The sequence below is a fragment of the Lolium rigidum genome, chromosome 1 (assembly GCF_022539505.1).
Source record: "Lolium rigidum isolate FL_2022 chromosome 1, APGP_CSIRO_Lrig_0.1, whole genome shotgun sequence".
In the NCBI taxonomy this organism is placed as follows: domain Eukaryota; kingdom Viridiplantae; phylum Streptophyta; class Magnoliopsida; order Poales; family Poaceae; genus Lolium; species Lolium rigidum.
Window position 1 is genome coordinate 230,654,412 of NC_061508.1, and position 25,910 is coordinate 230,680,321.

At 50.4% G+C, this 25,910-nt stretch overlaps 1 pseudogene; it reads left to right on the forward strand.

Moving 5' to 3' along the window:
• The window catches only part of LOC124655790, a 43,745-nt pseudogene extending 24,917 nt beyond the window's left edge, over positions 1–18,828 (forward strand).
• The last annotated feature ends 7,082 nt before the right edge of the window (positions 18,829–25,910 follow it).

A 25,910-nucleotide genomic window follows, 5' to 3' on the forward strand; every position in this document is an offset into this window, starting at 1 on the left:
ATAACCACTTTTATTATTGCCTCTAGGGCATATCTCCTTCAAACCCATCGGGCCCCGGCGCCTTGCCCCCCGGCAGTCGCCGAATCACCTCCCAGATCTCATCCTCCGTGAACACCGCCTCCAGCTCTGCGAGGTCCTGAGAGTGGGTATCCAGGAAGTCCAAGTCCAGCGAATGCTGTCTATTCACCGAGGTGCCAAGCAGGCCCTCAAAGTGTGTGAAAGCAGCTTCAGCCATGGCCGCCTGGTCAGAAATGACCGCACCTCCCACCTGCAGACTATGGATCACGTTCTTCTGGCGACGGTATGCCGCGTGTTGATGGAAGAAGGCTGTGTTGGCGTCCCCCTCCTTCAGCCACGCGATTTTGGCTCGTTGCCTTGCCATAGTGCGTTCAAGCGACGCCAGGCCCAGGTAAGCGTGTTTGAGGTGCGCCCTGAGTCGGCGCTCGTCCGGCGAAAGTTGTCTAGATTCCATGGCCACATCCAGCCTAAAGACGACCTGCCGCGCTATCATCAGCTGCAGTTTAACACTTCCAACCTTTTTGTCACTCCAGCTCAGCAAGCTGCGCGTCGTGCGCTTCAGCTTTGCGGTGAGCCGCCGGAAGGGGTCGGGGTCACCCTCCACAACATCCCAGGCGCTTCGCACAGCGTCCTCAAAACCTTCCAACTTTAGCCAGAAGCGTTCGAACTGGAACCTCTTCCGTCCAGCCGATTTGGTGGTGCAATCCAGGAGGAGTGGGCAGTGGTCGGCCACCACCGTTGCCAAACAGCGCAACATGCAGCTACTATGCAACTCCTCCCAGGCAACCGACACAAACACCCGATCCAGCCGCACCAGCGTGGGTGTTTCCCGCTCGTTCGACCAAGTGTACCGCCGTCCATGAAGATAGATCTCCTTCAGCTCGCAATCATTCAGAAAGCGCCGGAATCTACCCATCATCCTACGGTTGAGGTTGCCATTGTTCTTGTCCTCATCCCGGTATATCAAGTTAAAATCCCCGCAGAGGGCCCAAGGTCCAGGGTGACCTCTGCGCACATCGCGGAGCTCCTCTAAGAAGGCGACCTTGTCAGCCTCAGCCTGAGGTCCATAGACACAAGTCAGCCACCAGTCAGCGCCACCACCCACGGGGGAGACCCTTGCCGTAACACTGTTAGCACCATAGTATGCGCTGTCGAGCTGCACCACCCGGCTAACCCAAGCCACAATAATGCCCCCCCGAGTGTCAGCCGCGAGCAGTGCGAAGTAAGCTGCCAAACTCTGCGCCAAGCGCTTCTATTACGATAGCCTGAGTTACAACAGATAGCTTTGTCTCCTGGAGACATACAATGGATGCACCCGTAGTGCTCACTACACTCCTAACACCCGTACGCCGTGCACGATCATTGAGGCCTCGCACATTGGCCACGAAAACTTTAGGTTCGTATAACATTGGAACAACGCAGCAACACCCGTGGACCACCACCGGGGGTCAGGCCTCAATAAGGCGACCACCCGTCATCCCCAGCAGTGGTGGAGAGCAACCTCTGATCGTCGTCAGCGACCACCCGTAGAACTCAGCAATCGCCTCAATCATGTCGTCAGTAAGGGGAAGCTCATACATCTTATGGTAAGCCTCAAGGGCAGCCTCTGACGGCGCCTCATCCCCCTGGAGAAGACCAAGCTTGCGCATCAGGTTGCGCACGGCCTTCATCTCAGCACTCAGACCTCCCGGTTGCCCAGCGATCCTCGAACTCCGACGAGGCTGGAAGTTGAGCTCTACGAGTCTGCGTCGAACAGCCGGGGTCTGCAGGAGGGCATCCGAGCGTGACTTCGCCGCAGTGAGGAATTCCCCTAGGGTCCGAGGCCTGGCCACCGCCGGCAGAGGGCGCGGAGGGGGAGGCTGTCGAGCTCTCTGGAACACCAAAGGTGGCGAAGCGAAGCGGCATACCGCCGGGGTAGCAGCAGGTGGGGCCGCGTCGCGTGCAACACGCGTCGGGGGCGAATCAACCACAATCTCCTCATCCACCTGATCATCATCGGAGCCATCCTCGTTGGAGAGGCGCGCCTCCATGGGGGCCGCCGCCGCGACAACCGTAGCCAACTGCAACACAGGGGTATCCGCGTCGTGGAGGCCAACCGGGGTAGTATTGCCGGCGACAGTCAGACCTATCGCAACTCTTGGAGCAGCGGTAATGTCAATCAAGGGGTCGAATTTGAATCCCCCATCGAAGGAGGTTCCCGCGCGTCCTCAGCCGGCAGAAGATCGCCCTCCTGGGACTGGCCCATGCAGCCCACAGTGACTGCCGCAGATCCAACCTGGACCTGGACCAACTGGCTGGAAGTCAACGTGGCCAGCGCCAGGGACGAAGACCCCGCAGTTGGGCCTGGGCCAAGGCTGGGCGAGCCCAACATGGGGGCGAGCGACGTAGGCGTTGTCGTCGTCTCCATCAAAGAACTGCCAGGCACGGGCGCCGCATGAGCCTGGGCGGGGGCGAGCTCCTTTTGACCAGCTGCTGACGCCGCAGAGATGACCACGACCGAGCCCACCCGCAGCTCAGCGCCCAACTGCACCGCACCTTCCGCAGCACGGACTGACGCGCCCGCTTCGTTGGCTTCCTCCACGACCACTGGCAGGGTGTCGGAGTGGACCGGATCCTGCGTGTCCAACGGCTCGCAGCAGGTGGCAACCAAGGTGAGGGCGCTATCAGCAGCCCCACCCACAGCAACTTTGTCGGTGCTAAGGACAGCGGCCGCAGCCTTCTCCCGCAGAGCACGGACCTTCCTGCCTCCACGTTTTCTCCTTTTGCTTTTACCGCCCTGGCGCGACGTGGATGGGTCAAGGGTGCCAAGGACAGCGCCAGATGCCAACACCCTGGTGGTCCCCGCCCCGCTACCGCCGGCCTGGCCTGACGACGGAGCAGAGCCGCCGCCGCCGCCCCCAGGTAGCACATCAGGCACACCCCTGGTGTATTGGTACTGCCTACGTGTTGGCCAGCCCGCCGTTCTTCCATCGTCGCCGCCGCGCCGTCCGGCGTAGGACGCCGGAAGTCGACAGTACGAGTGACGTGGATGAGGAGGGGGTAGGCGAGCGTGCTGATGTGGGGAGGGACGACCGCTTGCGCCGGCGCCGCCATGTCCGCCAGAGAGGGTGGCTCGTCGGGCTCGACGACGTGCATGTCAACCTCGCGCGGAATCGCAGCCGGGTCGAGACACCAGGCCGTGAGCCGCATGACGCCCATGTCCGCGCGGCTTCTGGTCAGAGGATGGAGGCGCTCCACCCACGCCGACGGAGAGAGAACCGCCTCCGCCGTTGCCAGGCTCCAAGCGTTGGCCGGAATCCCCTCGATCTCAACTTCGGTGTGGACACACAGGCCTCCCGAAGCCGCGTGAGTGCGCCGTGACCAATGTCGAAGGAGCAGCCGGAAAAACGGGGAGGCGAGCACACCATCCGCGAGCACACGATCACGATCCTCCTGCACGGCGAAGAACAGCAGGAAGTCCTCGGGGCGGTGACAATGCACAGAGAAGGCGCCAGGCACGAGCCCATGCACGTCCTCGAGCACCGACGCCACCTCTTCCGTCGTCACAGTCCGGCGAACCCCGACGATCACCGCCAGGAGGGCTCTGGATAGCGCCTCCTCGGCCTCATCCATCTCAGGCGTGCGCGGGAGCACGCAGACGGCGCGCGCAGGGCGCCGCGCCAACTCACCGCCCACCGCCGGCGTGCGCAGACCCAGGGGAGCCACCTGTTCATCCGCACCCCTGCGTGGACGCGCAACATCCGCGACACGACGGGCCGCCGGCAGCACGGGCGCCATGGCCCGCTCGTTGGCCGGAGGCGCACCGCCATGGACCGGCATGGGAGCGATCACGCGCGCAGCACCAGCACCCTGTGTGTCGCGGCGCGCCAAGGCGACTCCTTGGGCAGGCCTCGGCGGTGCAGCAACACGGCAAGGCCCCGCAGCGGCAGCATGGGAGGCCACACCGCGGCGCGCCCCATCACCGGATCGGAGCGGAGCCTGAGCGTGACGTGGCGCCAGCCTCCTGTCGCCGTCCGCACGCAACGGCGCCACCTCGCGGCGCTGCGCCCGCTGCACCATGGCTGCCTGGTGTGGCTCCGGCGCATGCGCACGGAACCCACTGGCGCCGACACCCTCCTGGCGGAACCGCCCGTCGTTCATCCTCTTCCTCGCAGGTTCCACACCGCCAGGCGGCGACGCAGGCCGTGGCGGGCGCGGGAGCGAACACTCCCTCGCCATGTGGCCGACCTCGCCGCAGCGGAGGCGGACCGGCCCCGTCAAGCGGCCGTTGGCGCGGTGGCCCGGCTGCGTGCAGAGCAGGCAGAGTCCGTCAAACTCCGCGTAGGCGCCGACGTCGCGCACGGGCCGCGCCGTCCTCGCCGCAACCTTCTTGCCCCCGCGGCGGCCCCTGGCGCGCTTGCGGGTGACGTGTGTGGGCTCCTCCCACGGGGCAGCTTCTTCTTCCTCGTCGAGCAGATCGTCGGAATCGTCCAGGTCGTCGATGGCGGTGCTCGCCTCCTCGCGCCTCACCACAGATCTTACCTCAGGGCGGCGTCGAGAGGACACCTGCACGCCGGCGTGCACATCCTCCGCGCCGTCGGCCAGCACCTCCCTGTACGAGCGCGGGGTGTCCTTGGAGTCGGAACCGCGGCCGCCACGCCAACGGTCTTCACGGCCGCACGGACTTGCCGACGACGCCGGGGAAGGGGTTGGGGAAGGGGATGGCGAGGCCATGCTTGTCCGGGAGGGGGTACGCCATCGCCGCGGCGACGGGCGGAGGAGGGGGCCTCGCCTCGCAGCACTCACTCGCTGCGCTCACTCGCTCTCCGAGGTAATCTATTATTTTATTATATATTAAAAATGCATTAAGGGCTAACCAGAAAAAGGGAATTATGCTAGAAAATCCCACAATAACTAGAGACATCTGACCGTTTATTTTATTTAATTTTACGGAGTAAAAACACACAGCCAATGGATCTTTACGATAATAATATGTCATTATTTACCCACCAATGCCACGAACCTAAAAACCTACGTCTCAAACCCTAAACTCATTGGCGTCTAGAATCCCGATGAAAAAAAAAGAGATCACACTTCCTCCTGGTGGCTCCAAAATAGTGAATCTCCTACGCCTTCTTTGTTGCAGCCGGCTGAAGCAGCCAAGAAATCAACGTCCTAAGGCCATATTCATTAGGCGATGTTTGTTGGAGAAGTTCCTTGCTTTGAGGATCAGGTATGATGTTTGGTCTAAGATTTATGTCGGAGGTTTGCGGCGACGTGCCGGCGGCGGCCAAGAGTGACGCCGGAAACCGACCTGGGCGGTGGACATCAGATTGGAGAAGAATATGGTCCCTGGGTTCCATTTATTGGAACTATGTTCCTTTTTATTTTTGTTTCGAATTGGTCGGGTGCTCTTTTACCTTGGAAAATTATAGAGCTACCCGATGGGGAATTAGCAGCACCCACGAATGATATAAATACTACTGTTGCTTTAGCTTTACTCACGTCAGCAGCATATTTTTATGCGGGTCTTAGCAAAAAAGGATTGAGCTATTTCGAGAAATATATTTTATGTCGGAGGTTTGCGGCGACGTGCCGGCGGCGGCCGGCCGAGAGTGACGCCGGGAACCGACCTGGGTGGTGGACAAGGATGGAGATCCGAGGGCGTAGGTTGGCGCCGAGCGTGGGGCTGAGGAGACGTCCAGGAAGAGGTCTCAACGGACGAGAAGAGCATGGAGATTGAGCCTGGTACGACGTGACATGGAGGACGCGGTTTCCATCCAGCCGGAGTTCCTCCCTGGCCACCACTTCTTTAGGGCGTTCGACTGCCATGGGACGTATCTGAGTACATGCCACTGCGTGGGAAATACGGTTGAGGAGACGATCAAGAGTCCGGAGGCTAGAGCACATGACTGATCAAGGCAACGCAATTAAAGATTCAAAAGGAGAGAAAGCTGCAGCTGGCAGGGAGAATTAGATCGGAAAGCAGCTTGATTTATTTTCTATGGTACCGATTTATTTTCTATGGTACCCGTATCATGCTAGCTACCTATATATTTGCTAGGCTGATGATGCCTCGGCATGTACACAGCATGCAAGGTGTGGCGGCAGAACTTCCTTATGTTGATGATCCGCACATCTACAAATCATCTGCGCTAAGATCGGCCGGGGATAGGAAGATTTAAGCTTTCTCTGAGCAGCAGATCAGCAGCCAGCATGAAATCGCGTTCGTACTTCTCATGGAGTGGATCGTAGTCAGGGCCAAGGAAACGTTCCCGTGATCCCGTCCATCGCTAGCTCAATGTACTGACCAGGTTATCCAATTGCCTAATTCTAATGAGTTATCTCTGAAATCCGTTCTGGAGTGCACATGCATATACTCTTGCAACTTCGTCACAGTCGATGCCTTACTGATCATCTAGCCACGACATCAAAAATCATCAAGTAAGCTTATCATGCATCATCAATTCTCTGTGTTTTCCGGTTCTCATGTTCTGTTCAAAATTATAAAAAAAATCCATGCACACCAGGCAAGAATACTTGGTTCCTGCTTCTCGCGTCAGAGCAAGGTCATGGTAATATGTACTTCACAGCATATAGTTTCCAGATTTGTAATTTCTTGATTCATCTATCCTTCCTTTGTTTACGATTTACGAAGTGCCCACATACATGATACCATTACTTTAACCACATGCCGACTGCATATATGATGATACGTACAAAGCATGTATATGCCACATGCAGTTTTGGTATTTGTGAATAATAACTCATGTGTGGATTCTTTAAGATTAGACACATGTGAAGTTGAGCACACCAATTAAATTATAACATGGAAGGCAGGTTGTACATCTCCGGCTACAGAGTTCATGTCGATTATCTTCTCTACAAAAACAAATTGTCAAAAAAAAAAGTAGTAATAATGCGTCTGTGACTCCTTCCGTACTCAAAATATTAATTATATATTTCACTTATCTACAAATTCCGGTAACACAATATGAATAATACCATATGACTTAAAATTAGACGTGCATCAATTAATATTAGATTATTAAAACACCAGACACCCATCCGTGTGTAAAGCCTAATTTGTTGTTGATTGCGTTAGATTAACCGACTTTTTTTATATCTATTGCAGATACGACTCTATGTTGATGAAGAGAAGAAGTGTGTTTTAGATGGCAAAGGAAATAGAGGTACAATTGTTAGCAGATAAGTAAGCATGGTCAGGAAAGAAAAGTATGTATCGTAATCTTACGAGTAATTGATTCATGGCAGAAAATATCAGAAAAACCCAAAGAGTAGTTCCAAGCAGTGGAAGATGAATCATAATAACAACATGTAGTTGAGAGAGAGAGAGAGATAAATTTACTTGCAAGTATTATAAAAAGAAGCATTGTTAATTGTTATCAAAATAGACGAGAGAAAAATAGTTTTAGTTGGCTTTCACGCTGATGTGTACTTTATGAAGCAAAAAAATACTTCAGAAGATCATCTACGTTTTAAATGTTTTGATAACCACCCAGACTATTCTTATTTATGTATTATGTGTTTCAAGTTTGTAGTTTGTGTTTTGTCTGTTCATATAGTTGCATATATGTTAGAATACAGAGGCACGATATTTGTACTCCCTACGGTATCATAAGGGCTACTATTGAAACTTTTTGATACTTGGATCGAATAATGGAAATTATTTTCAAAACACATCACTATTTTATTCTTTCTTGGATTTATAAGTTTTTACTATTCAGAATTAGTGGTCAAAGTTGTTAAATGACTATTGTTATGGAACCAAGAGAGTTTTTATATATACAGTAAAATAACACAAAATAGTACAATTAGAAACAAGAAACAAGCTAGAAAATGCCATAGTAAATAAAACATGTCCATGTATTGTTGAAGGCTTGCTTATCTAGCCTTATTTTAAAGAACCACAACCAACAGATCCAAGGACCAATATCATGCGCTGACTAACAAGGTGAAATTGTTTGGTAATTAAGATGTATGATGTATGAATATGCAAATACGCAATTTTCAATTCTAGACACTATGGGTGTCGCAACCTTATTGTATGAATTTCCAAAAACATGTTTCCCAAGAATGATGGAAGTGGATGACCCGGGTCATATGAATGTCAGAACAATCATTTTTACAATGCGAGCACATTAAGATTTACCATATTATGCAAAAAATTCCTCTTACGATGATCATTATTTGTACCGTACTTTACCAGATTTGCTAGAGAATCTGAACATGTATATGTTTGATCTTGACTTTATTTCTATTTCTATGTAGAACAAATGCCAAGAATGCTGAGATTATATGAGATGATGTTGGAATTGTATGTACATAGCATGCATGTTGTTTTTCTGTAGTGAGAAACAAATGATAACTATATCTTTAGTTCGTGTAATTGGCAGAAAATCCCGATCTACAGTAGGGAATACAAGATCGCCATTGAGTTGTATTGAAGTGTCTATATTTTGTAGTGCATTGGCACACAAACACTGTCATATTTGCTGAGAGAATTTTTTGGCAATATATAAAAATCTACCTACTAGAGCATGATGGTTATGAAATAGAACCGTAGATGTGTTAATTATCCAAAACATTGTGTGTAGCAATATTGATTCTTGGCTGAAGTTATGAATTTGTATTGAGACATTAATTGTTACCTACTATCTAGAACATAAGAACTCTACGATATTTTTTTGAAATGAGTAGAAGATATTTAAGATGTTGCCCGCGCATGTGCGCGGGCCATTGTACTAGTTGATAGAATAAGGACACTCTTTAGTAAGGTTAGTCAATAGTAGTCTCTCGTTGCGATTCATGTCTCGTGGCATGCTTGACATGTTTCAGAATATGAGAGTTTTTGGTGGGAATTTTTATTACTCCAAGGTGGATCAGTGGATTGTGGTACAGTTCTTTTCGAATCCAAAACTCAAACTGAAATATATTTAACCGAGCGTCCAAATTACTAACTGTTCACACCACTGTGCTTGTCGTGTTGAAATATTCAGAACTACGTAAATCATTGACAACTGAAGCTTGAGGTCCTTAGCGCAAGCTTTGGTCCAAGCGAGAGCACCATGATGATTTTCAACACCGCATCATCAGTTATAGTTGCTTGGACCAATTTTGCAATATTTGATATTCTCTATTTCTGTATCTGTACTGGTAGATCATTTATTTAACCCTCTCTATTCACATGATCCAGATGAGACGCAGTCCCTTACAAAAAAAATCAGACCGTTTGACACGGTACGGACTGCTTTAACTGACCGTGGAGGACACCCAACTGACGTCCATAACTAACCCCTGTTAATCACTATATAAGCTCAACAGGCTTGACTCTCAAACCACAAAGCAACCAACAATTCATTGTAGCAGCAACCAAGGAAAAGAGGGTTCATTATATTTCCAGAGCCAGCTTGTCAAGTATCTAAGATGGCAACTGCAAGAGTTCTAGCCACCTCTGCAGTCTTCCTCCGCGAATTTTTTTTAAATAATACGAATTTTTTATTTAAGTGCAGGAATAGCGCGCGTTTTGGAAAAAGTTGAATAGTGTGACCTGGTCGGTCAGCAGTCGACCGACCGGACAGCAGCGAGCCGATCGGCCAGTAGGTGACCGACTGCAGGCCACGCAGACGGTGGACAGGCCGACCAGCGGTTGTCGGCCACTAGGAGGCCGATCGGTCGATAGCTGGCCGACCGTGCATGGCTCGACTTTCCACGGCCGCGCGAGCATCTCCCTTTCTTCGGCGCGACGCGCAGACGCTCCCGGCCAAGCTCTTTCTTCTTCCTTTCTCTTTTCTTCTTCCTCTTGCTGTTCGTGGAGAAGAGCTCCAAAAACTCCGTTTTTCTCAGATCCTCACTGATTTAGCCAATAAAACTTCACCATTTTGCTTGTATTAGTTGAGGGAAGCCCGATCTACAGATGGGTTAGAGTTTGGAGGAGTTTGGTGGTGCTGTTTAGCAGCAATGATGATGAAGTGGTGGAGGTTGATGGTGGTGTAAGGGGCTGAGCTGCTTCTGTGAATTGGTGGTGGTGCTGAGCTGCTGCGTGCAGTTCGTGCTGCTGCTGTTGGAGAGGCTGCTCACGCTACAAGGGTAAACCCTAATCTTTGCATATTAGTGTTAACTGTGTAGGTTAATGTAGGCTGGGTTTTAGTGTTAGTGTATTTATGTGGGCTGGTATTAGTAGTTGACGCGGACGGAATTTTTTTTAGGTGAGCAAAGATGACAGATGTAGTGAAGATAGTATTTTATTATGGTATGGGTAGTGTCCGATCAGATGAAATGGGAGTTAATCTGAGTGAGTTCAAATCTGTAGAGATGAATATGACAGCTCCTAGAACATGGACAATTGAGCAGGTGAAGGACTGGTTGACAGAATGTTTCGGGCTTAATCCTGAAGTGCACACAGTGGGTGTGCATGCATTGTGGACTAAGTCGGTATCAAACATTGTGTGGTATTTGAGGCCTGTAGATGATACCTCTAAGTGGGTGAGCTGGTTAAAAGGATCTGAAAGGAGAGGAACTAACCCTGTGGCATTAGTTCTTCCGGTGGCGAAGGAGGTAGCGCCTCCTGAAGGCGGTTACAGTGGAGGAGGTGGTTACGAATCAGGCCAGAGCAGTCAAGCACCCGGCGGTGGCGGTGGTTACGAGCCTGAACAGAGCAGCCATGCGGAAGATGTTTATAGTGGCCAGGGTGATGGTTACACAGGAGAAGACGGTGAGGTTGATGGTGACGAAGAAAATGGATACAGGCAGAATCAGATGGAAGAGGAAGATACAGAAGGTGAAACTGATGATGATGATTCCGATGAGTCTGACGATGGGGAGGAGGTGCCTATTCCTGGTAGATGGAATCACAACTTTTCGTCTGCAATGACAATCAATGATGGCCTTGATTCTAACTGGGAGTATCACCAGAACAATCTCGCCGTAGGGGCCATGTTTCCGTCGAAGCGACATATGCAGGATGCAATAATTAAGTGGGCAATGGCGAGCCGAGAGGAGCTGAGAACAACCGTGTCATCTGGAAAATACCTGACGATGGAATGTGTGGACATCAATTGTCCCGGAAGGGTGCATGGGTATGTTCCTAAGTATGACACAATATGGCGTGTGAGCGACTTTGTGCCGCACAGTTGTGAGCTTGTAAGTATCCTCAATGATCATTGCAACCTGTCGTCTAATCTCATAGCCCGGCTGCTGTACACTGAAATAGTGGAAGGGCAAGCCATGAGAGTAAACGCCATACAGAAGAATGTTAAGAAGCATCATTTTTACACCATTTCTTATGGCAAGGCTTGGAGGGCTAAGCAGAGGGCGATGGAGATGAGGTTTGGTTCGTTTCGAGACGCATACGACGCTGTTGTTCGTATGCTGCAGACGCTGCAGGCGAGGAATCCAGGAACATATGTGAACATCCAGGACATGTTTTTGCCGGAGTCCCCATCTTACAGGGTTCTGCATAGAGTCTATTTCTCGTTCGGTGTATGCATCGAATCATTCAGACACTGTCGACCCGTGTTATGTGTCGACGGCACGTTTCCGACCGGTCGGTACAAGGGTCAAATCTTGACCGCCATTGGAATGGACGGAAACAATCAAATCGTGCCACTCGCTTTTGCTTTCGTGGAGAGTGAGAACACCGAAAGCTGGTTATGGTTTTTCAGTGCAGTTGAAGATTTCAATTGTAAAGGACAAGCCGAATGTTTGCATCCTTCATGACAGGCATGCAGGTATACTCGAAAGCTATTAAGACACTGAAAGAGCCTGGGCAAGAAACTCCATGGATTGACATTGAGAGCCGTTGGTGCATGCGCCACCTGGGGGCCAATTTTTACACACAATTCAGGAAAAAGGACCTTATGAATATCTTCAAGAGGCTGTGCATCCAGAACCAGCAGTGGAAGTATAATTTTTTGCGTAGCAAACTACAGGAGTTGACGAAGAAACAAGTTGTGGAGAGGAAAGCAGCTCGAGATGCAAACATAGCAGCACATATGCAGGCCGTTGCAGCCGGAACAACAGCGGTACAAGCACCAGTTTATGAGGCACCCCAAGGTCTGTGCGACTTGCCCGGATTTGACCCGCCCGGAACAAGGAGAAGGCAGGGAAGGCAAATTAAGAACTTTGAGCAGTGGATAGAGCATGAGCCTACGGAGAGGTGGTCTTTGTTGCACGATACACATGGAGCTAGATACGGCGTCATGACAACCAACCTCGCAGAGTCGTATAACTTTGTGCTGAGAGGCAATAGAGCTTTGCCACTTACAGCTATAGTAGAGGGTATTTTCATGGGCACGAGTTAAATATTACAGAGAGAGACGTGAGAAGGCTCGGATGCACATGCTGAACAAACCAGCCACTCCATATTGTTCGAAGATTATGGAGTACATGCATAAGAAGAAGGAGAAAGCTAAGCATCTCACTGTTGTTCAAATTGGTAATGTGGAAAGAAGGTTCGAAGTACGCTTACCTACAGATAGGTTCGGGTGTGGGAATCCGCAGCGAACGCATGATGTGAAAATTGTCAATGAAGAAAGGCCAACTTGCGAGTGCACATGCAACAAACCAAAGTTGCTTCATCTTCCTTGCTCACATGTGTTAGCTGTTTGTGGTGTCCTGGGGATGTCGGAAATCTCGTTCGTCTCTCCGTATTATCTTAAGGAGGCCGTGCTCAACACCTGGACCGGTGAGCTGGAAGGATTTCGGTCAATGGGAAATTTCAACACTGTAAACCCTGGTGAAAGGCAATATATCCCAAACCCAACGCTACTGAGGACAGCCATCGGTAGACGGCCATCGCAGCGCATCCGGAATGATATGGATGAATCTGAAGCTGGAGGGCCAACGAGACAATGTTTCCTATGCAATCAATTTGGCCATTGGGACAGTAATTGTACAACCTTCGGCACTGGCCCAGCAGGAAGGGGGCAGCGAGGCACAAGGGGACGTCGCGGGAGGGGAAGAAACTAGGCGGCGAGGCGCTACTTCGAAACTTATTTGCAATTTTATGTACTGAACAACGAATTTGTAATAAGTATGGAACTACTTTGCAATCTCAAATGTGAAACTATGTTACTGTAATTTATGTAGTGAACAATGAATTTGTAATAAGTATGGAACTACTTTGCAATTTTATTGTGGTCCTGTATGTTACTTAAATATATATTCGTATTATGTCATGTGAATTTTGCAAATATGTTTTGTTGTTTACAGAAATGGCAGGAAGATCGTTGCTCAGTAGGGACCTTGAGAAGGCGCACCATGCGGCGAAGCTAGAGGCAAGTCCTAATAGCCTTCCCACACTGGTGACACGCGGAGCTAATCAGAATTGGCAGATAGGCCCGCTGGCAGAACCAGTGGACTGGGATGAACAAATGCCTGCACGTTTTCAGGGAATCGTGTGGGTCAGCCGGATTTTCTCTGTGAGGACCATGGTCCAAAGTGTGACTGGTTACTCAACTTCGAGGTAAGCATTGTTATTGAAAATTATTTATTGTTAATGTGTTGTTATATCTAACATCTTTTTTTTTGTTCGTTGTAGGTTTCACAGTTCACAGCAGCGATGAGTGAGGCACAAATCACTAGGAGTCTCGAGGCATACCTTTTGTGGCTGCTTGGGAAGGTGATGTTCACAGAGAACCATCAGACCACCATCAGCAGGCGCTACATCCCCATTGCGCAGGAGATAGCAGAGGCTACAACCGCCGACGACATCATACCGCGGAGTTGGGGTTCCGCGGTTCTAGCAGCCACGTACCGAGGTTTGTGCAATGCTTGCACACTTGTCTCCCCCAAGTCTGGCCTTCTTGGCTGCCCACTATTGTTGCAGCTATGGTCGTGGGAGAGGTTCCCAATTGGTCGACCAGACATAGATGCTGAACGCCCTTTCGAGGCAAACGGGTTCGATGATGCGGACCACATCGACATGCCTACGTTTGGTATACTTTGGACACGTCGCGAGGTACATGTAATGACTATATTTCTTTTGTAATTTATAACACTATGTGTGTACCTGACTATAGTTCTTTTTCTGTCCGCAGAGACGATTTGCCCGCGACCAGGTCAGGAACTGCTACCCTGCGTTCACGGAGCAGTTTGACGTGCTCGATGATAGGGCGGTGATTTGGGAGCCCTATACGGCGGCAGCAGTGCATGCAAGATACCCTGGCGGGATCTCAGTCCTCTGCTATAGAGATTGTGCGTACTGGATGACACAATCGAAGATCATCTTTGATGTGTCCGTGGAGGTAATGGCCCGAGCGAGAGGATCATGAGACAGTTCGGTTCTCGCCAGATGGTCGATCCTCCTCCACCGATAGCACCTCTCCCCGCCTACGTCCACAAGTAAGTTCAGAGCGTCGCTAAGGTTAAGACTGTTCATCATGAAGGGTTCGGCTTACAAAACTATAATTTTCTGCAGGTACAACAGGAAGGGTACGAGCCACTCCTCGACATGGTGGCTTCAGCGCGTTGGCTCGTATGTTGATGAGTGGCTGACTGCGACAACACACCTCTGGCGACACGATGAGCAGTTCAGTCCACAGGAGTTTGAGGCATATTTGCAGAGGTACACTGCAGCAGCGCGAGTGCGCCTCATCCCACCGATAGATCCAGCTGAGGCGCCTCCAGCGTCTATGTACGATATGTACCCGACTCAGTCCACAGCCGGTAGTCGACAGCACGCGGTACGTACTACTTTTCTATTCCACCAACATACTTGTCGTTTATATATATATATATATATTGGGTTCTACGGTTTATATGCTACCATGATCTACCATGTTTTTGCAGGGCCAAATGACTTCAGACTTACAGGATGAAGTCGCTCAGTACACACGTCAAGTGTCCAGTGGGCCTCTTCTGCAGCCGCGCGACCAGCAGGTGTCCTGGTTGAGGCGTCTCGAGGAGAAGCTACGCGGGATCTACACGGCTATCACGTGCAGCCGTAGTTCCGACGTCGTTCAGCGCCACCTCCTTCCACCGAGGCCCTCCACACGACACGATCCACGGCCTCGTGTCACGCCGACGGCGACACCCAGACCACCACCTCCTGACCGGGCAGGAGGTTCGTCGTGGCAACAGCAGCACACTCCTTCGTTCGACGACTTTCACGGCCAGCATCATGGATCACGACCTCGCCTCACGTCGACGGCGACACCCAGACCACCACCTCCTGACCAGGCTGGAGGTTCGTCGTGGCAGCAGCAGCACACTCCTTCCTTCGACGACTTTCAGTACTATCAGCAGCAAGCTGCTTTCGACGATTGGCAGCAGCAGCAGGCTCCTTTCATGGGAGGAGCAGGATACTCGCAGGGTATGTACTATTCTAGCTATTCTGTTCCGTATAAATTATACTCCACTTAGTTTGACATCACTTATGTTTCGTGCCACAGGGTACACACAGCACACTGCATCTAATCCTTCATGGGGAGCTAGTGATCAGGACGCTGAGCACATGGAGTATTACAGCACGCAGCAGAACTATGTCGGTATGCAGACTCCTCCACCAGAGCCCACACAGGAGACGCAGTACGACCCCGAGTCCGGGTCCTGGATCCCTGCTCGCAACGTCAGGGCCCCGGACAGGTTCGGTTGGACACCCCGTGTTACGCCACCCCCACGACAGCCCAGACTACGCCGTCCCCCCGGCTGATGTATCACCTATGTATGAGACATTTATGTATGCATTACTCCTGTATGAGACATTTATGTATGCATGACTTACGTATGAGACATTTATGTATGCATGACTTACGTATGAGACATTTATGTATGCATGACTTATCTCCCGCTCACATATTTCATTTCATGCTAAAGCAATAGTACTTTATTAAAACAGCGTACAAAATTAAGATACAATAGAGCTGAAATTTAAATACTGCTTATCACTACAACAGAATTTAAGATACATCAAAAAACTAAAACTTAAACTAAAAACGCAGCACACCCTTTCCCTTGCCCTTCAACGATGCAGCTTTCATGGCTTTGGTGCTAGGCTCGAAGTCGTCGTCCGAGTCGACGACCGGCGGTGCAGCACTCTTGCCCTTCGACGATGCAGCTTTCTTCGCCTTGGTGCTAGGCTCGAAGTCATCGTCCGAGTCAACGACCAGCGGTGCTGCACTCTTGCCCTTCGAGGAATTGGCACTCTTGCCCTTCGACGATGCAGCTTTCTTCGCCTTCGTGCTAGGCTCGAAGTCGTCGTCCGAGTCGACGACCGGTGGTGCAGCACTCTTGCCCTTCGAGGACTTGGCACTCTTGCCCTTCGACGATGCAGCTCTCTTCGCCTTGCTGCTAGGCTCAAAGATATCATCGTCGTCCTCACTCTCAACCGCCCACCGTGCTTGGATATTTCAAATCCCTTTCCCTATCTTCTTCATTCTTCCATGTTAGTGACTTCCACTTCTCATTCAACCTGATAAGTTCACACCTTATCTCCCGTGGGCTGCGAGCAGGCATCTTCTTCACTGGCCACCCATAAGAATATTTCTCAAACTCCCTACCCACCTTACGCAGCAAGGCGTCGCTACTGATGAACTCCTCGAATGTGTCTACCTTACTCTCCCTCATCACTTTGCGGGCCTCGTCTAGAAGAGGTTCGGCCATGAATTCGTTGAAAAGATGGGGGGGATTCTTATATGGGGGATCCATCTTCTTCACAGAATACACTGAAACACAAGGAAACGGTGGGGGGTTTTTATAGGCTACAAGGGATGAATTTCGGCGGGAAGATTGAGCGGGAAAATTGGGCGGGAAAAAGTGGCGGGAGATTTCGGCGGGAATAAATGGCGGGAAAATTGGGCGCGAAAAATTGGGCGGGAATAAATGGCTGGAAAATTGGGCGCGAAAAATTGGGCGGCAAATTTCGGCGGGTAACACTTGAGCCAAAATTTCGGACACAACAATTTTGCGGCAAATTCATTTCACATTAATACTAAAACTGAAATAAAGATACATTGAAGCTGTAATTAAAATACGCCTTATCACTACAACGGAATTTAAGATACAATGACAAACTAAAACTGAAATTAAGATACATAGCTAGTACGACACATCACACTACTTTCCCTGCGTCCACCGTGGCCATTTTCCAGACTTGTCGCCGCGTTCTTCTGCCGCTTGCGCCTCAGCAGCTCTTTCCCTTAGTCTCTTCCTTTCTGCTTCACGAGCCTCCCTGCGCACCTCTTCCTCTGCAAACCTACGTGCGGCCTCATCATCCATCCTCTTCTGATTCACCTCGCGATTACGAGCTTGTTCCGCCCTAAGTTTCTCTATCTGCCTCTCCCGCTCTGCTTTTTCATTAGCACGAACCTTTTCCCAACGCTCCTCCTCAAAGAACGTTGCCCACGCACGCCGCTGTTTCTCCTCAACCTCCTGACGCGCCCAATCCGGCTGCTCCGTGTCTATCCAGTGAAACCATTTGCATAGGGGCGGGGGAGACTGCAACACAAACAATAACATTAAATCACATTCATAAATAAATTAATGTCAACATAACATTTTGTCCAAACATACCGGCGGCCTGGTGGACGACGAAGCTGAACTACGGGGTGGATCATGCTCATAGCTCGCACACATGAAAAATTTCATGCCGAACTGGTCGGAGAAATCCTCCACCTGCTTAACCTTAGCAAGACGGCCGCACCAACACCGCTCCGCAGTCACATCCGGGGGCAAACTTGCAGCCTTCGCCTTCACCGGCCTAAACTCCTGGTCAGAGCACGGCACACTCATGATGGCTAAGAGCGAGCACACAGAAAAAAGAGAGAGATAGAAACACGTGTGCAGCGAAGACTGTCGATGCCTGCTTTTATAGGCAAAAAACCGAGAACGTGGCGGGAAAATATAGCGTGAGATAGTGGCGGGATAAAATTGGCGGGAGATTGTGGCGGGAAGGACTGGCGGGAAGGGCGGGAGAAAAAAACGGCGGTGTGAATAAGAGAGGACGAAAATATGGCGGGAAAATAATGGGGAGAAGTAACACGAGTTATGGGTCATAAACCTAACATGCAAACCATCGGAGATTAGGAGGCCAATTGGTCGGTAGTTGGCCGATCGGTATGTAGGGGGCCAATCGGTCTATAGCTGGCCAATTGGTCGATAGTTGACCAATTAGTTCTCTCACCTGACAAGGTCCTGGCAGCCGACTTTCAGTCGGTCTCCTATGGGCCGATCGGCCAGCTGCTGACCGACCGGGTCACAGTTTCCAAATTTTTTGGAAACGCGCGCTATTCCTGCACTTAAATAAAAAATTCGTATTATTTAAAAAAAAATCGCGTCTTCCTCCTTGTAGCACTCTGCACCTTCCATGTCGCGTCCTCGCTCCGCCTAGGGCTCGATGTGTGCCGTGCGAGCGGCTACCTCCCTGGAAAAGCAGGTCACTGTGAGCAGAGCAATGACCCTGACTGTTGTGAGGATGGTAAGAGGTACCCGCAATACCACTGCTCACCTCCGGTCACCGCGAGCACCAAGGCCATCCTGACACTCAACAGTTTCGAGAAGGGTAAGGATGGCGGTGGCCCATCGGAGTGCGACAACGCCTACCACAGCGACGAGGAGATGGTCGTCGCACTCTCCACTGGTTGGTTCGAAAACATGGGTCGTTGTGGGCACCGCATCAAGATCACCGCGAATGGTAAATCTGTGTATGCCAAGGTGGTGGATGAGTGTGACTCTGTGTACGGCTGCGACGACGAGCACAACTACGAACCACCCTGTGCCAACAATATCGTCGACGCCTCGCCGGCTGTGTGGAATGCTCTGGGTCTCGACCAAAACGTTGGTATGGAGGGCATCACCTGGTCCGACAACTGATAAGAAGAAGATGCAATGCCCATTAATTGCATCATCCGTGTTCAATTTCCACATCGCGTGTGGCGTGCACACATGGCTAGTCATAGTGGGGAGTAACATAGAGTAGTAACATGCACATGTTACTACTCTATGTTACTACCTTCATTGTGGAGAGTAACATATGTGTGGTGTCATGCAAACTAATATTTATTATGTTGTAGACTCATGTTGCCTTGAAAAGTGTGATGTTACAGTAACATAGCTAGTTACCACCTCACTCTCTTTCATCATTTATTATCATGCCATGTCACCAAAATGTCTTGAAATGTGTGATGTTACTACCTATGTTACTCCCACTATGAGTAGTCTTAGTAGTTCTCTGTACAAAGAATAAATCATATTCTATCGGTTGTTACTTGTTGTACATGTATATTATCTTTTAATAACATTTATTTTAAGTATTGTTACAATATGCACCATATATGTTGGACTCTAATCATAGTACGAGTGTTTGCAACGCACAAGTGAATAGCTACTGCAGATCACTAGAATACTTGTGCGTACGTTTTTAAAAACTTTGCAGATGAACAACAAACAAGGCTGCAGAAACTATGAGGGAGGGCATGGTCTTGGATCAGTCGGCTGAACGGAGGATGGAGGCAGCAGATGGCCATCTCGAGACGGAAACGAAGTAAGATAAGAGCGACAATGGCAGATGCTAGTCGCGAACTTGTTACGCCGACGAAGGTTGCAGGCGTGAGCAGCATAATGACAAACAATCAACTACCTGGGTGGTGGAGGGGCAAAACAGGCAAGTCACTATATTTCGTAGTGCAAAATAATTTGACCGTGAAAACGGAGGGAGTAGTTGATTGATGTGATCCATATTTTCATGGATACTATAAGGTATTCACCATTAGTTAGAGCATCTCCAGTCGCGTCCCCCAAACCGTCCCCCAAAGCGATTTGGGGCGCGCCGGACAAAAAAAGCGTTCCAGCCGCGTCCCCCAAAGCCCTTTTTTGTCCGGCGCGCCCCCATTCGGTGTCCGGCGCCCCGAGCCCGTCCCCGTCCCACAGGGGACGCACCGGGGACGCCGGACACAGCGAAAGCGAGGCGGGGAGTGGCGGGGCCGACCCGTCGCCGGCACAATTAATTTAAACCTAACCGTCGCCTACCTCGCGACGGAAGTTATTGGCGCGCAGCCGACGGTGCAGTTCCCGCAGAGGGCGTAGCGACGCGTCCCGTCGCGCCTAGCTCTGCGTGCCGGCGTTAATGAGCGCCACCGCTCCTCCGCCTCCCTCCGGCCTATAAAAAGGGGCGCCTCTCATCGTCCCTCTCACACACAAACCCTAGCGCCTCTCTCCCAAACCCTAGCCGCCACCATCTCTCTCAACAAGACTCGGCGCTATGTCTGGTAGAGGCGGACCTCGCGGCCGCGGCCGTGGTCGTGGTCGTGGTCGTGGCCGCGGCGTAGCTGAACGCTCGCCGTCGCCTTCCACGCCGCCGCCTTCATCATCGTCGGAGATGGACGTGGAGCCGGACGTCCTGTTCGAGTTCGTCCACGTCCTCAAGGGCGACCCGCGCGGCATCCGGAGGCTGCCGGACTCCTTCGCCGAGTACGTCGGCGGCGTACGCCCGCGCACGATGCATCTGCGGGAGCATTCGTGCGGCTACCGCCGGTGGATCGTCAAGGCGATCTACGACGCGCGCGGCAAGATGTACTTCAACATCGGCAGGGAGAAGTTCGCGCGCCACCACAGCCTCCAAGCCGGCTTCATCCTCGTGTTCTCCTACTTCGGCAACGAGGGACATGAGCGTCAAGGTCTTCGACGAGAGGCGCCGCCTCCGGGACTACCACGTCGACGAGGACGACGACGAGCACCGACGAGGAGGACGACCGAATGAGTGTTGTTTCTTCGCAGCGAATACGTGCACGGAGGTTTCTGCTCGTTCGCCTCATCGGTAGAACCAACAAGGGCACCATCCTCCCGCTGGATTTTCCAGGTTTAGGTGATCTGGATGTGCCCTCGAGTGTTCTTTCTTAGCAGCGAACACACGAAACCTTCGATGCACGGCCTAGTTAGGTTTAGTTTCTTTGCAATATTTTATATTTGTGTCCACCATGGTTCAAACTATGTATTAGTTTGTGGAAAACCATGTTCCAAACTGTGTTTTCGTGTAAACCACGTTCCAAATTATGTATTAGTTTGTGGAAATTGAAATAAAAATGCCAAAAAAATTATTTTAAATGTTTGGGGGCGGCGTTTGGGGGACGCGGCTGGGGAGCGACATCCCCAAACGCGGCACGAACGAAACACGTCCCCCAAACGCTCGATCCGGCGCGGTTTGGGGGACGGTTTGGGGGACGCAACTGGAGATGCTCTTAAACTTGAATCTATAATTACCGTGTTGTGGGTGAACATGGTCATGCGTCTTGGGGAGCCATCGTAGCCAAGTTGAGCAGGTGCAGGTTGCGTGACGTTGCATATTCGAGGGAATTTTTTGCATGACATCCCCTTGAATTAGCGGCCAACGCTTCTTGAAGAATAGTGCAGTGAACCCTTCAGATCCCGGGCCTTGTTCTAGGAAAGATCCATAACAGCAGCGCGCACCTCTTCAGGGGAGATGGCGAAAATACGTGCCTAGTCCCGGGTTCACAAGTATATACCTGAATAAAGGGAAGACCTAAATATTTTCATGCCTCCAAAATTTACAAACAATTTTTTGCATGTAGAAGATACACATATATACACACGTGCCACTTGTCTTACAAATTTGAAAGTATGTAGCTTAGGAAAAAAAAGTTCCGAATAAACAATATGAAGGAAACTCCTCCTCACCACCGTATTGTAATTAAGGGGTTGGTACACTATGTGATTTAGTCCCACACTAATAATATCGAGTGCCCGTGTAAGAAAATTATCAGGAATATGGGAAATTCTTCATCGGCAAGATTTAACGGTATCACACCTAGCGCTTCAAAGTTCAGACAGACAATGTTGCCGAGGGCGCGTCTCACCAAGAAGGCCTTGAAAATAATCCCAAATGGCCTCCTCCTGGCCCATCAGCCTTGTGCACTTCTTTGCCAAATTTATCACCAAAGTCCTGGCTGAGACCACGCCTCCACGAGCTAGTCAGACCTTGCCAAAGCGCAATCATCACGAAACATGCCATCCATGATAATTCCACCTTCGTCAGGGTGTAGGCTAATTTGTTCCGTCGGAAAAAGTCTCCCGCCTTGCTACTCAAAGTTGACCCGCAAAAAGCATTTTAGTCGATCTCTTGGGAGTTTCTCATCCAAGTTCTGCAGGCCAAGGGCTTCGGGCATAAATGGAGAAATTTAATCTCTTATTTGTTGTTGACGGCCTCCATGAGAATTACTGTTAATGATGACCTCCATGAGAATTATTATTAATGGTGAGCTCACAGACTGCATGTTGCATCAGAGAAGGTTGTGCCAGGGCGACCCCGTTGTCCCCTTTGTTGTTTGGCATTGCCACGGATGTCCTTGCGGTGTTGTTTTATCGAGATGACCAGCCAGGAACAGTCGAGAGAAATCCCGATCCCTTACCTACCACTCGCATCTCCTTGTATGCTGATGATGTGATGATTTTTTCATAGCCGAAGATAGATGGCTTACCTCCATCAAACATATGTTGAATTGCTTTGGGGAAGCTTCGGGCCTCTACACAAACTTCTCAAAGAGATCCATTATACCATTCAATTGCCATAATCTTGACCTCAATCCACATCTTTCCAGTGCCCCATCCACCAAACAAGACGCGTTTCTCCCTGAATGCAAGGTTGCTGCTAGTGATGCACTCGTGTACGTTGTCCACAATGATGATCTTTCAGTTGCTGGTAATTGACCCGCCTGCTTGGCTGCTCAAGGATATTGATAAACTATGGCATGGTTTCCTGTGGAACATCAAAGATGTTGCGGCGGGAGGGAAGTGCCTAGTCAGATGGAGTGCAGTCTACCGACTGCTGATGACCCACAAGTATAGGGGATCGCAACAGTCTTCGAGGGAAGTAAAACCCAATTTATTGATTCGACACAAGGGGATCTAAAGAATACTTGAAAGCCTTAACAGCGGAGTTGTCAATTCAGCTGCACCTGGAAACAGACTTGCTCGCAAGAGTTTATCAGTAGTAACAGTTTTATAGCAGTAGCAGTGGTGAAATATCGACAGCGAGTGTAACAAATACAACAGTAGTGATTATAGTAAACAGCAGGATTAAAATACTGTAGGCACAGGGATGGATGAACGGGCGTTGCATCGATGAGAGAAACTCATGTAACAATCAAGGCAGGGCATTTGTAGATAATAATAAAGCGGTATCCAAGTACTAATCAATCAATAGGCATGTGTTCCATATATAGTCGTACGTGCTCGCAATGAGAAACTTGCACAACATCTTTTGTCTTACCAGCCGGTGGCAGCCGGGCCTCTAGGGAATCTACTGGAAATTAAGGTACTCCTTTTAATAGAGCACCGGAGCAAAGCATTAACACTTCTGTTGACTGCCAAAACCCACCGGCGGGCAGCGGCCTTGTCAACACTGTAGAGCCGGGGGGAGCCTAGAGCTGCGGCTGGCTGAGACCCCTCCGAGCGACGGCCCGCAATGCTCTTCCGGTCACACGCGGCGTTGCGAAGTGCAAGGGCGTGCCACCTGACCTATACCTGGTCGGGAAGGTGATGAGATTGCCTCGCTTAGTTTCTGCGGGGCATACATGTAAACGTTAAATACGAGCCTCGATCGGCTCTCGGGTTATCCCGTGAATCGGCTCAAAGAGCCGATCCACCCATGATCCGTACGGGGTGTACGAATACTTGGTGGTCCTGCTTGATCAAGATGAAGCTAATGAGATCTACGACGATTTAGGGTTTTCACCACATAATCGGATCATCCTACTCCAGGTTGGGCCGGATGGCCACGCACGGTGCTCGTAAGCCGATCCTAAACAAGGCCAAAAAACCAACATGAAGTTGATCCTAGGAACATCCCGTTTAGGACTTGCGAACGCCACCCTACGTGCCACAGGATCCTCCCCCCCTTTGTAAGGCCAAACTATTGCAGATATTAAACTAATCCTTGTAGAACAAGGAGCAATCGTAACGGATCAGATCTACTAAATAATGATCAAGCGGGGTGCCGCCCCCGCGCCTGAGATAGGCGCGAGGACGGCTAGATATGCAAGGGTTGCACTACGTAAGCATGCTTAAACGAAGAACAATGCTAACCCTAACACATCTAATGATAACTACGTTGCTCGCCATCAAAAGCGCTTCAGTACGAGCAACGCATGAACAACGTGGGGCTTGTGCTGCCTAGATCGCAAGATGCGATCTAGGCAGCATGTCGCTTACCCGATAGAAACCCTCGAGACGAAGGAGTTGGCGATGCGCCGAGATTGGTTTGTTTTTGGGGTTGAACGTGAGTTGTTGTTTATTCCATAAACCCTAGGTACATATTTATAGTCCAGGGGACTTTCTAATGTGGGCGTGCACTAAACCGTGCACGAGTAAGATTCTATCTCTAAACTAAAATGCGATCTAATATGCTACGGATACACGGGCAATTAAGCCCAGACTTGGTATAAAAGGCCGATTCATGTAATTCTCCACGTATATTTCCTTAAACCCATCTTGATCTGCGGCCCACCTCCGACTTGGTCAAATCTTGGTGATAACACATGCTCCCCTGGTTTTGGAAATATCATTTCCAAAATCATCATGCTCTTCTCTCGTCGGGTCATGTTGTGGCATCACCGTTGCGGTACCTCTTGTCTCTTCATATTTTGCAGTGAGGAGCCATGATGCCGATAATGAAGGCAGCGAGATTTAGTGACATGGCATCAGTGGTATGCAAACAATCGGCTCTCCTTGAACAATCGGCTCTTTAAAAACCCTCTTTTAATACTGAAGAAGCGTTTCCAGCCAGCCGTTTTGCCGATAGTCGAAATCACACGATCTTTTTTTAAAAAAGGAAACCGATGGCGCCGCATCGGTCTCTCTCATAAACACACCGGGTAACGTTGAGCTAGCCATCCTTCCAAACGGTAACCCGCGACCTCCATCTGCAAAGACAGAGTCAGATCCCCAAATCGTCGCCTGAGCAGTTCCAATCCACCACCCCCTCACGGATCTCGACCGCGCGGCTTCCAATTTCTTCAACGCATCTCATGGCGGAATCAGCTAACACCGGTACCACGGTTTCTGGACTGAAGGTAATCCCCAACCTCCTCTCGCCGTTTGACTTTGACACGGGATTAATGCAAACGCCTGAATTAATGCCTCGTTCTGCCACTAATTTAGGTTTCAGACATTCTTCTGCCACATCCTTCTCTCGCAAATTCGATGTGCCTCGGTCCTCGTTCTTCCGAGAGCCCTGCCCTGTTAATCTCATGCGAAGCCAACAGAATCCCCTTTGTGAGCCAAAACCTAGATCTGACTTCCTGGGCCGACTGCCTGCGAGCCTGGCCCAATCCCCCTGAAGGTTGGGTGGCATGGTACAGTAGGGTATCAAAATCCCATTATGCCACTTGGGAAACCATAGGAATAGCCGATGCCCTGTCATTATCGCTGTCTCCTCTTGAGAAGAATGAGAACATCTTGAAAACCATCGGCTACTTCGGTCCGACGCACCGAACTCGTTTCATGTTTGGTCATGGCCCTATGACTCCGACCCCGCTCGGATGTGGCCATGATCACAGGGCTAGACATTGCATCTCCCAGCCCCTTCGCATTCAAGCTGCCAAAGGTCCCTTTCACTCTCTCCTCTAAAAAAGAGTGTACCAGCTGGGGTGCCTATCTCAATCGTTATATGAAAACCAAAGGCCCAAGTGACGAGAGGGAGCACACAGCCCTTCTTGAACTTCTGGTTGGAACACTTCATATTCTCGTGGTCCGTCACTTGCTCCTACCAAGAACTACCTCTCCTCGGCCTATGAACTCGCCAAAGGCACCCAACTTGGTCTAGGCAAGTTATTCCTTGGAGAGATTTATCGATCCCTTCAACCGATGTCCGTCAAACTCGTTCACCCGCAAGACAGTTAAAACCGGCGGCCCCCGGTGGTTCATTCAACCGTGGGCCCAAC